Source organism: Cyanistes caeruleus, chromosome 1 (assembly GCF_971803275.1).
Source record: "Cyanistes caeruleus chromosome 1, bCyaCae1.hap1.1, whole genome shotgun sequence".
In the NCBI taxonomy this organism is placed as follows: domain Eukaryota; kingdom Metazoa; phylum Chordata; class Aves; order Passeriformes; family Paridae; genus Cyanistes; species Cyanistes caeruleus.
In genome coordinates, this window is record NC_141701.1 from 28408453 (window position 1) to 28420334 (window position 11882).

Here is an 11882-nt window from a genome sequence, read left to right on the forward strand (position 1 = left end):
AAAATGCAAAAAGTATTCATGATATGTGTATAAAATGAGTAATCCACTCAGGATAATCACATTTTACTTCAGTCATATACTTTTCTGAGAAAAGAGTTTTCACCCACAGCTTCCCCAAGCAACTTTCCTCCTATCATATGGGTCCAGAGAGACTTTCAAATCCTCAGACACCAACTACATGTACTGTGATTCATCTGCCTTCTCTTTTCCATCACCCTCTCACAGCCAAAACACTGTTTCACAGGCAGTGAATATTAATGACTATTTTTTCCCTTGGTAAATGAGCAAGTACTAGGAAGTGCAGGACAATCAAATCAATTTAGTACCCTCAAATTTACAAAAATATACAGCTTTGTCACAGAAGTACAGAAGACAAAAACTCTCTTAGCCATTTACAAATCTACTAGGACTTGCTAACTTGCAACATCTGCAAGGATGTGTTAGCTCCTCAAAATCTAAATTCTGCTCTATCCATGTTTGCATGTAGAAGGGGAGGTAATGGCTTACTGCATGTTCTCTGTTATTTATAAACAAAGGATCACAAGTTTTTATATATAGCTTCTACTTCTTTAAACATAAATCCAACTCCAGATGAGTACACACGAGTAGATCAGCAAAAGAAGATGAGCGTGTATTTATTCATAACAGAACTGGGAAAGCTGTGAAAAGTGTTATACAAAACTGTACACTGGACATTGCCTAATATTGGTAATGAATGTTTGGATAGAGCTTTAGACTCGTGGTGACTTTGCCAGCACCTGCAGCACAAGATTTTGCTCATCACCCCACATGCTGCCCCACTTGCATCGTTATCTGTGTATATTCCTGGTTTCTGATTGCCCTGACTGCTCCCCTCTTAAGCTGTTTTTGTTTAGAGGTTGCTGGGAAAGGGTGTGCAGTTCAGAATGAGAGTGCATACCTTGGGAGAGCTTGGATAGCTGCCTACTTGTACTGAGCAATCAAGTAAAAAAAATTAAGGTACATGCATACATACCTACATATAAAAATATATATATATAAAATATATATATATATATATACACACATATATATATACATACACATATACATATATATACACACACACACACATATACATACATGCATACATACATTCATTCATACATACATACATACATATATATATATATAATTTTAAAGTTTTATATATGTTTCTAAAAACATGTATAAGCCAGTCTGGAATAAGCAAATAAGTCTAAGGCAACAGGAAAGGACTCACACAGAATGTAAACAAGGTGGTAACATGCTGCTTTCTCAAATAAAGCCCAAGTTGCTTCCTAAATAGAATGAAGAAATGCATCTATGTGAGAAACAAAAAGTGAGAAAAAATGCTCTGAAAGAAATTATTTAATGCTTCAGAATAGCATTTTGGGTTTTGTGATTACATGAGTAAGGGCAAATGAAGGTTTTCTTTTCCAAATTCTATTTTCTGGTGGCTTGGTTTTGTTTTTGGTTTTTTTTTTCTTTTGCATTTCATGTAGATTTCAAAAGTTCAGAAATTTACCTTTTTTTCTTTAAAAAAAGAGCATTGGTTAATAGTTGTCATTACTTCATGGAAATAAAATTTAATAATTTCAGTGTTTTGCAAGACCACATTAAAGTTCTTTTGGAGGTCCCAGGTTGAGCGTAATTTGCAGATCCAGACAGTTCAGTGATGTGTAGGCAATGAAACCTCCTATTGCAGAAGCAGGCAGTAGGGCTTGTTAATTACTGCCTAGGCTCAGAAGCTCTCTGTTATTGCCCATGGAGAATATTGCTCTCAAAGAGCTTCCTTTTATGTTTTCCAGCTGGGAAAGATAGTTTGCCCTTTACATGGAAAAAAAACCTGGCACCCAGAGCCTGAAGACCGCATTGTCTATTTTAAGGGTTTAGCAAACCACCTGCACAGTACCTGATACCTTCACTCAGTTTCTAAAGTAAAAAGCTATTCCTGATCTCCCCTGTGGGGAACAATTTCTTCACAGTCAAAATCTGTATTTTGTCAGTATTATCCAGACAGGCAATTTTCACATTATTTCCATATCTATTTCATGCAGTGGTTCATGTATTACTACTCTGCTCAGAATATGTAGAGCTGTTTTGTGTGATCACCAAATATATTTATTATCGTTGTTTTCAGAAATATCATAACAATTTCCCTTTGAAATATAGAAACAGCATTGAAATTAGAAATCTAAGAAGGAAGTACATAATTAAAATGTCAGCAATGACATATCTTTTAGAAAAATAGCATAAATCTTGTTTTTACAAACATATCATTACATTTCAGTGGTAGCTAGTTTTCCCAGGAGTAGCTGCATAATTAGAAAAATTTGCTGCACACATATAAAAATAACTTTTGTAGGTAAATTCCCTCAACAGGATTTATTTTAATAAAAGAATCAAACAAAAAATAAACACTTTCATTTTATGGCACAATTACTACCAGTGACATATTACTGCAGTGAACTCTTTGATTTCCTTTTAGTCTAACAGCGTATTTCACTGCCTGCCCCTTCTGTTGAGTACACCCAGTAAATGAAAAAATTCTCATTGTTTTTTACTATTCATTAATTTGGATTTTTAATTACATTAAGATGGTCTTAAATTATGAAAATGAGTAAAGTGGGAGAGATGGTTTCTATGGAGGAAATGCAGGAGTAGCTTTGTATGTTCTAGCACCTGCAGACATACTCCTGTTCTGCCTGTTTTCCAGTAAGACCTTCCTTGAGATCTCATCAGGAAGGCAACATCTGCATTAGCACAATGCTGTGCTCGTCAGTGTGCCTTGAGAAGAGGTACCAGCATGAGCTTCTCTGTAATCAATAGGGTGACAGCATTACATCGGTTCTAGGGTATCATCAAATCTCTTTCAGCTGACAGTGGAACTATTATGTCTTTGTAACTGTGTTCATAGGGCACCACTATTATCTTTGGTTCTGGAAGTATAATCTTCTCCAACAGCGTGCCTTTTATGTTCTCTTATTCTGATATATCTCTTGTATCCCTGAGAGTGTATCTGTGTTTGTTTGGGGTTTTTCTTCCAATAGCTACCTGATGAACAATTCTTATAAGTTTTACTTCAGATGCAGTTGTCAGAGACTGTCACTAAAGCTCCCTACAGAAGATATCATGCTGGGGCTATACTGGAAATTCCAAAAGTATCCAACACTTCTACAGATCTTCCTGACAGGGCAGCCTGAATATCATTACTGCCAAATGTTGTCCTCTGTCCCTTCCCTCTTACTCTGGGACATTGCCTTCTATGAAGGCTTGCAAAAGTTTATCTCTGGAGGATGGATGATCCAGGGCCTGTTTTCAGATGAAGCTGTCACACGAATGGTGAGGGGAGCCAATCATTCCTCTTGACTGCAGCCCCTCCTGGGCCAAACAGTGGGATTACCCTCTTATACAGGGATGTCAGGCAGATGGACTCGGCTCCCTTAAAACACTGAAACTTCTCCCTGAATTTGAAGCAGTAGCATAACTGCTAAATATGAATTTTAGTGTTGCCTAATATAGAAATTAATCCTAATTTTAAGGGTTAGAACCAACAAGGGATGTTCTCTTACTAAATGTTACAGAATGCACAGCTTCCTTTGATAAGTACCTGCACTGCCTGCTTCATCACTTCTAGATCTTCAACAGAAATTAAGCATGAAAGATTTCCAACCATAGGAGGGCACTTCTTCTCAAACTTATACACGAGCAAAAACTTCAGATAAAACTAGGGCCTCTTTACACTGCATTGTCAACTTTTAACAATAACTACTGTAGCATTACATTATAAATTACAGAGCTTTTTATGGCACACCTTACGCTTTAAAGACTGTATTCTGTCAGAATCAGATTTATAGAGTTGTATGGCATAGCATGGTATAAACACTTGAGATTTATGAGCAATTGGCATATCACTATATTTTTCTTCCAAATATACTCACTAATAAAATTGAACACTGGAGATGAAAAACTTTGTGATTATTTCCATTGACTAATAGATTCTGAAACTAATGTAATATCTGTTAGCATTAAAATATAAAACTGCTTCTGGTTAGTGAAATGTGTAAAAATGACTGTTTGTGAGAGCTAATTTCTTCTGTTGCATTACAGGAATGTGTTTTCATGAAATATAGAAAATGAGGGCTCACTTGTTACACTCTCTGTCCAGCAGTTCTAAAACATTATAACTTTTCCCTCTGTCCTAAATCCAGTCTGACTGCTTGCTTTCTGTACTATGGGGATTCATGTGGAACCGGTACCTGAATGGCACAGTTTCATCAATTACATGGCACAGGATGTAAGGATGAAGATAAACACTGAGTTTTTTGAATATCACATTACATACTAACAATAGTCAAATATTCCTCCGTGCCCTGGAAATTTACAGATTTTATCTGTAAACAGCTGAATGTCTTGTTAGTGACAGTTGTCAGTTAATCTTGTTAGTCAGTCGTAGAGATGGGATTTCTTAGGTTGACCGTGACCATGAATGAGATCTAGATCACCAAAGTAGTCCATGAAGCAACAGCAACAGCAATGAATCCTGTTTCACTCACAAACAGGAAAGGAGAGCAGCTTGGGAAGGAGTGGCCAAGGGAGGGCTGTATATCATATGTAAAACATGGTAATGGAAAATTACAAGGGACATAGAAGGCATCTGTGAGTGCAAGCAGGAGTGACACAATTTGCATTATAGGCTGCAGAGTTGTCCTTGTTTAAGGACCAGGTGTCTGAGAACACTGTAGAAATGACACAATTTGAGAGAGGTGATGATCCTGTATTTACAGTACGGGTTAACACATAAGTACAGGAACAGGTGTGAAGAGGACTGAGAGCAGAAAGGGCACCTCCCCTTCATTCCTAATCCCCAGTGCATTACTGGGGCTGCGTGTGGAGAACAAAAATAATGCAGACACACTCTTGACTACTGCACACAGCTCTGCAGATCTGCCCTGGCTGACATTATCTCTTTTCAATAAACTCTAGTTTGTTGCTACACGACAAAGAATGAAAGAACATTACTGAAGAATAATTAGGTGAAGCATGATCCCATTCTTTATGGGATCCCTGAACAGGGCTGCTTTGCTTATGGCACATCAGTAAACTCTTTGTTTTTCCCTTGTATTTTAAGAAATAACTAAACTTTAACTTGTTACAGAAATGTATTCTTTTATGCGGTTAACACATTTGTCCTTAATGCATTCACTGGATATATTCTATAAATGAATGGAGTTTGGGGAGCTTAGTAGTGAAGGAAGAATAATTAATAAGGGGGTTCATCTAGCTTTGTACTTCAGAGCAGGAGCCTGATTCTGAAAGTATTTACTGGAAAAGAATTGAATTATTATTATGAGAAAATCAACAGACAGGGAGGAGAGGAAAAAGTCTGTAAAAGATTCCTATTAGTTTTGAAATGAAGAACTAGAACTGCAGTAGAAATAGATGTCAAAATACAGATCAATTGTCTGGGATATAAAAGTGTTCACAGTGGCCTCTGTGAACTGAAGACTGACCCCAGCATTCAAAGCAAGGATAGCTTTAAGTTTAATTTTTTCTGATTTTTGCTTTTTCACTTGAGAAAAATACAAGTTTTGACTTAATAGATAGACACCAATGCAATATGTGAAATTTTTACCAAAGAAACTGGAAGAATAATGAAAAGTAAAAACCAGATCCTAGGAAGCAAAAATAAACTGTAAGGAGAAAGCCTTCAGAAATTCTCTGATCCTGGGAGAAGAATCAGGAATTTTCTGCAGCAACATTCACACTGGAAAACCTTCACCAAAGAGGTTGTATGATGACACAACTAACTATGATGAGCTACAGAGTTCAGAAACACTGGCAAAAGGAATATATTCTTCTTATACCTGAAGTGTTACTGCTCTTTAAAGAAAATAAAAAAATACAGGTGTCAGAGGAACCCAGGACAGACATAAAGAAATCTCTGAAACTTAGCTGAAAAATAAGCACAGCACCTACTAAAACCTGATGTTTGTCCATGTAATATGTGTCAAGTTGCACTTTTGAGCTAGAAAAGTGGCAAAGCTTACCCTGGCTGCTTCAAGTAATTAACCAGGGCTGGGCTATTCTTTCTAGGCTATACTACTCCTGTCTGCCTGGATCTGTAGTGTAATATTTTCTCCCAGTTTCAAGTGCTCTTGCTTATATAACTGCAGTGCAAATTATGATTTCAACAGTTGGTTGTACATCTTGACTGTATATGAAATGTCTAAGCCTTGACAAATCATATGTTATTGTTCATATTTCTGAAGGTAAAATTGAGACCAGCTAAGTAAAGTAAAAAGGGAGTACAAGAGAGAATTTTCTTTTCTTCCCTTTGCTCCCATATTCTCCTTACTTTGTAAAGTTAAAATTCTGTTTCTGTTTAAGTGTACCTTTTATTAGCTGTTCATTTTTTTATAATTATTTAATATTCATACTGGCAAGAAATTAATTTATGAGGGCATCTGCAAAAAGCCCTCACAGTTTTTCCTCATGTGAGTACACTCCTGGTCATTTTGCTATTATATCTTAAAAAAAAATAAACTAAATACAGTAAAAATCATCTTGCACTAACTAATTCAGTTTGAGTCTCACTTAAAAACACCACACAGAACAATTTGCATATGAATCATTATTACAGAAACAGATTGAATGAACACTGTTCATTAATTAATTGATGACCTCATTAATTAATGACCTCATTCAATCATAACTTCCCCAAAAGACCCCCATGAAACTCAGTTCATTATTTGGCCAAGATTGTAGGAATTGTCTTTAATTAAGATCCACGTATTAAAGTTGGGTTCTCAAAAGTGCTCAGCAATGTCTTGGCTCTTCAGCTGAAATTATCTGTAAAGCTTACAGTAATATAAATAAAATAGGTGTTCAGTCACTGCTTGAGAGCTGTTTGCAAATTCTACCGATGTGTCACTGTAATTTGGTCTGATTCTCTTGCCTTGAACTTTCTGCAGTAGAGTACACACAAAGGTTGCAAGCAGCCAAACTGAGGACCAGCTTCAGGCAGTCAGCTGTTCCTTAGCACAGCAGCTTGCCAAGGGCTGGTGCCAAAAGGGCAACAGCTTTTCCCACTTGCCTCATCTATGCCAGAGCCTGGGAGAGGCAGCTGACTTCTGTCAGCTATGGGCAGACATCTTTTCATCTCAGAGCTTCATTTCCCCTTTCTTCCTCTTTTTGTCTTCCTATGGCAAAAATGTGCTGGTCACGGGCCCAGAACTCTGCCTTCAGGACATGAAGAGTTCAGCTGCTGGTGGCTGCAACAGCACATGTTAGGTACCAAAATAACTCTCTTCTGATTTATTTTTTTGTTTACAGTTCATTTTTTTCCTGTTTCTACTATTCCAAGATTTATTTTTTTTTATTTCCTTAGTTGCTTCTGATTTTGGCAGTGTCTTTTAAAACTATTTTTAAATGTTCATTTATTTTTTATCATAGTATTCATTTAAACTCGGGCAGGTTCAGGCATCTGCAACTTGGTTATATTATCCAGGGTTATATGTTAGGCCCTTGAAGGATAATGACATGCTCACAATTTGATGTATATAGTTAGAAACTGCAAAAACAATTCTCTTAGGCATGGTGATGGGAAGAATGCTGTTGACCCTACTTGTCAACAGATAGTTTTTAAATTATTTTTGTTATTGGGCTTTTAGCAATTCAGGGAAAAGATTCCACTGGAAGAGTCTCAAGTAATTTTAGCTGAGAAGAACTCAGTTAACTTTCAATAAAAGAGATAGTGTTGTATTTGTCCAAAGAGTATTGTGAAATACACTTTATTCTGAACAACCAAGTAACTTCAAATCCAACAATGGGACAAATCTCAATGAGTAAATCTGAAAATCTGTTCTAGATCTGTAACCTGCACTATTTTTCAAAGGAGAGTTCAGCATAAATTCTGAAAAAGTCTTTACAGACTCTGTCTAAAATAAGTAACAATGCATGTGCGTTTCTGTTTTCATTAGTAAGATTTGTCACACTAATCTTGAATATCATAATGCCTGATATCAGTACTTTTCTATATTATCCTTTTATTTCCCCTTTCAAGGGATGTAATTTTGCAGAATTGTTTTCCAACTGGTCTTTGACAATTAAAAATGCAGAAGAGGAAAATAAATATTAAGAAAAAAAAGTCAAATATTTGACTATCATCTGTCAAAATAGATTATTCTTTTTCCCTTCTTCTTTTAAGCTTTCTAAGGTTAACATATTGCAAATACATTAGAAAATTATGCATTGTGGGCTTTGGTAATGCTGAGACTCTTTTCAACAAGCTTCCATCACAGGAAAAAATGTTTTGCTCAAAATAAATTGTAATTCTATGGCAGAGGTTAGTCCTTAACCAAGTATTTTCATGTCTTTAAATGAATCTTTAATTCATGTCCTTGTAATAAACTATGGAGCTCAATTATATTTTGTTAATTTTGTTTCTTCTTTAATACTTTGATCCTGATTGAGAAGTCCTCATAAAATTGCAAATTTTTTTTCTATTTTGTAATGTTGCCTGACTGTCTGTGAAGTCTGTATATTCATTTAAACAGAAACTGCTGGGCCGGAGACAGAAGAGGCTGCAAGGCTACAACGTCTAACTTGTATGAAGGAATCTAAATTTGTGTGAAGCATCTGCACTCCTTCTTCCAGAATCACAGATAGTGAGGCATCCATCTGAAGGAATTATATCCTATGTCACAAGCTCCAAACACCATGATATGCTGTAATCTTTTCAAAAACTGGGGAATAAATTGAAAGGCTGGAATGGTACCACTAAGAACTGCAGCTCTGCATCCATCCACACCCCTAAAGACACAAAATAAGGTTCCATCTTTTTCCATCTCTCCATGTTCTGAATGAAAGTGGTTGTCCTTTACAAGGACCTATGTGCTTTGTGAGTTGACCCCAAATAGCACCCACACAGCTGCTCCCTCCTGCCATCCCCACCTCAACTAGCAGAGAGAATATGAAAACATAAAAGTGAGAAAAGATGTCTAAAAACACTTTAATAGAGGACAAGAACAGTTTAAAGGGTGAAGAAAAGAGTAAAACAAAACAAGTTGGAAAAGCAATCAGTCAGCAACTTGCACAAATAGTCCAATCCCCTTCCAGTCCACAAGCAATGAGTCCCTTTGAAGCCAGAAAAATCCACCTTCTTGTTCTTCTTCCGCAGACTGACTAAATTTGTGTTTTCCTTCGGGAGACACAGTGACTGCTTATGTTTGAGTCCACACAGCAGCTTTGCTCTTCTTATGGATTTCCAGAAAACAACAGGATGCATCAGTAAGCAGAACATATTGCTTTTAATCTGGTAATTTATGAAATGGCAGGGCCTCAAGGGCATGATTCACCTCCTCAGGTTATGCTCCAAAACTGCTGCCTCTGGCCAGTCCATGATCTCTTCCAAAATTCCTGGATAGTTGTAGCTCTCTGCTTAAGCCTGCAGTGTGATCAGTGCTACCTGCTCAGTCTGTAGTTTTGGATACATATGTAGAAGGGACCCTTCCTTTGAACATCCAGCACAACAAAGGCAATCAAAATGCTCAGAAGATCTGTGCTTCCATGGCAACTGCTCCTGAAGGAACTTCAACTCTTCCTCATGCTGCAGGTATCTCCTCTGCCCTGGATACCTAATATTTCCAGCTCCAAACTCCTAGAGGTCATTCTTGAGTCTCTGGGTGTTTTCTGCCACAAGCTCTGGATGATGCCATCCTCCCCAGCTGTGATATAGAGAAGGTTCCTCATGGCTGGTGCTGGATGGACTTGCCACAGGGCTACTGCACAAACTCTCTACTATTTGCCTCTTCAAAGGCATTTGAACTCTTCGGAAGTAGGCTACCTTTTTTTAATAATAATTAATAAAATGTCTTCTTTTCATTCTTTCAACTCCACTAATGTTGCTGTTTGTTTTAGTCCAGACTGTTTTTCAGGAAGAGTAGTAAATGGATTACATGACATAAAGATTATCTAAAAGGTAAAGACATTATTCATGTTAAAAGAAAATATTTTATTAGTGGAAGCAAGGAAGCCGTGGGAGACAGTCCTCATTTCCCTTCAGCATTACCAATAAAACCAAAAAAATTAAAGGGGAAAAAGTGATACAGATATAGTGTCTTGAAGTATATGTAATTTCAGTTCTGCAAAACAAAAGCTGCGTTATTTTGCTGTCTCTTTCCTCCCCTGTCACCCTCTTTCCCCTCAGCCATGCTTTCCACCTTCCCCTCCTCCTTCCTTCTTTCTCTCACTCTTTTCCTCTCTCTCATTATGTCCTCTCAGTTTATGGAGTTTACAACTTCTTACAGCTTCTTAAGTTTTGAATCTCCTGATATGTAAATTCCTTATGCTATTTATGGAATTTACAGCCTCTTCGATCTTAAAGCTAGAGAATCGGAACTTGTAAATTTTTATAAACTAGTGAGTACATATTTCCCTATCCATATTTAGATATGCATTTATGCAGTTCAGATATTTTCTGCAGCTGCAGAAGGGAGAATTACAGAAATCTATCTGAAGTCTTCCATGTTTTGATTAGCTGATCACTGCAAAAAAGGTCAGGTTGCAGATGAGATCCAATCTAGCCCCCAGTCTTAAAATTTTTATACTCTGTAACTTTCTCACAGTTAAATTACCTCGGAGATGAAGTAATTCATTCTTTATGGGAAAATTATGTCATGTAGACACCTGTGAGAGACTTATACAGAGGAAAAAGATACATTGCCTTAAGTTTTGTATTGACTACATAGCTGACTAGCTGGTACCTGTACTAAATTTGTTGATACATAGAAGGTCTGCTACTACTACTATTTCCTAGGTTGATAAATGCTTCTGTTTTCTTGCCTGTTTGAATTTTTTCTTACATTAATATAAATTCTTTATTGCTTCTTACTGAGCTGTTTTTTGCTTTGGTATTAGTGTTTTGTTTTTTTTCCCTTTCTCTCAGCATTACTTCATATCTAAAAGTAACTGGTTATGAGGGGGTGTCAAGTACCTTCTTTTTGAAATCATTATTTAAACAAAGCCATCAACTCTTCCAGTGGAAGTTTGTTTTGATCCAAATCCAAATTGCAATTGCTCCAAAGAAAGAGAGAAAATATGTCAGTTTCAGTTTCCCTCTTATCAGTTTGAAAGTATGATTATTGTAGAAAAATAAGGGAAATGTACTAATAATGGCTAATGGCATATTTTATTTTGCTGATGAAGTTCAGTCCACAGTGTGTCTTTTACACTTTTTAAAATTCTATTTTACTTCTCTAGAATCAGATATAGAAAACTATGGATAAGCAAAAACAGGTCAGTCTGTTGAACAAGACAGTTCCATGCAGGGAAAGATGGATCAAAAAAGCACTTTTATTAGTAAAAGATCTACTGCCCGATATTCAAAATCTAGCAACTATTTTAAGTATAGATCTCCCTGCATTTGTTGATTTCAGTGTGTATCTACAGGGACTTATTGCTTTAACCATACTAATCAAATCTGGACTTCAGCAGCTGAATGATTTGAGGCAGAGTCAGTTAATTTCCAAGTCTGGAAGTCCAACAGGGGAGAAAGATGGAGTTAAGCTTAATGGTTACCTATTAACCTTGACTAATGCTTTACAGTAAAATCACAAATATACATTAGAGTAGCTTTTCTTCCCGCTGTCCTTGCAGTCTGAAACATAGATATAGTCTAAATCCCATTGACTTTCAGTACAATTCTCCTGAGTTCATTAGGTTTTGCTGACCTGAGCTAGACACTTCTATAGGAAAACTTTTTATTTTTTTAAGAACAACTTTGAAAACCACTGGGGAACTAAGGATAAAACTTCATGTATTAAAAGTATAGAATCTATTTCACAGGAGACAAACTGGATGGACTATTGGCATATGATGAA

General features: G+C 36.6%; 1 long non-coding RNA gene across 1 annotated transcript; it reads left to right on the top strand.

Moving 5' to 3' along the window:
* The first annotated feature begins 7127 nt into the window (after window positions 1–7127).
* LOC147655405 (uncharacterized) lies at window positions 7128–9899 on the top strand. The gene is made up of 2 exons (XR_015278994.1): window positions 7128–7293; window positions 8559–9899. It is a non-coding gene; the product is annotated as an uncharacterized LOC147655405 (long non-coding RNA).
* Window positions 9900–11882: the final 1983 nt, after the last annotated feature.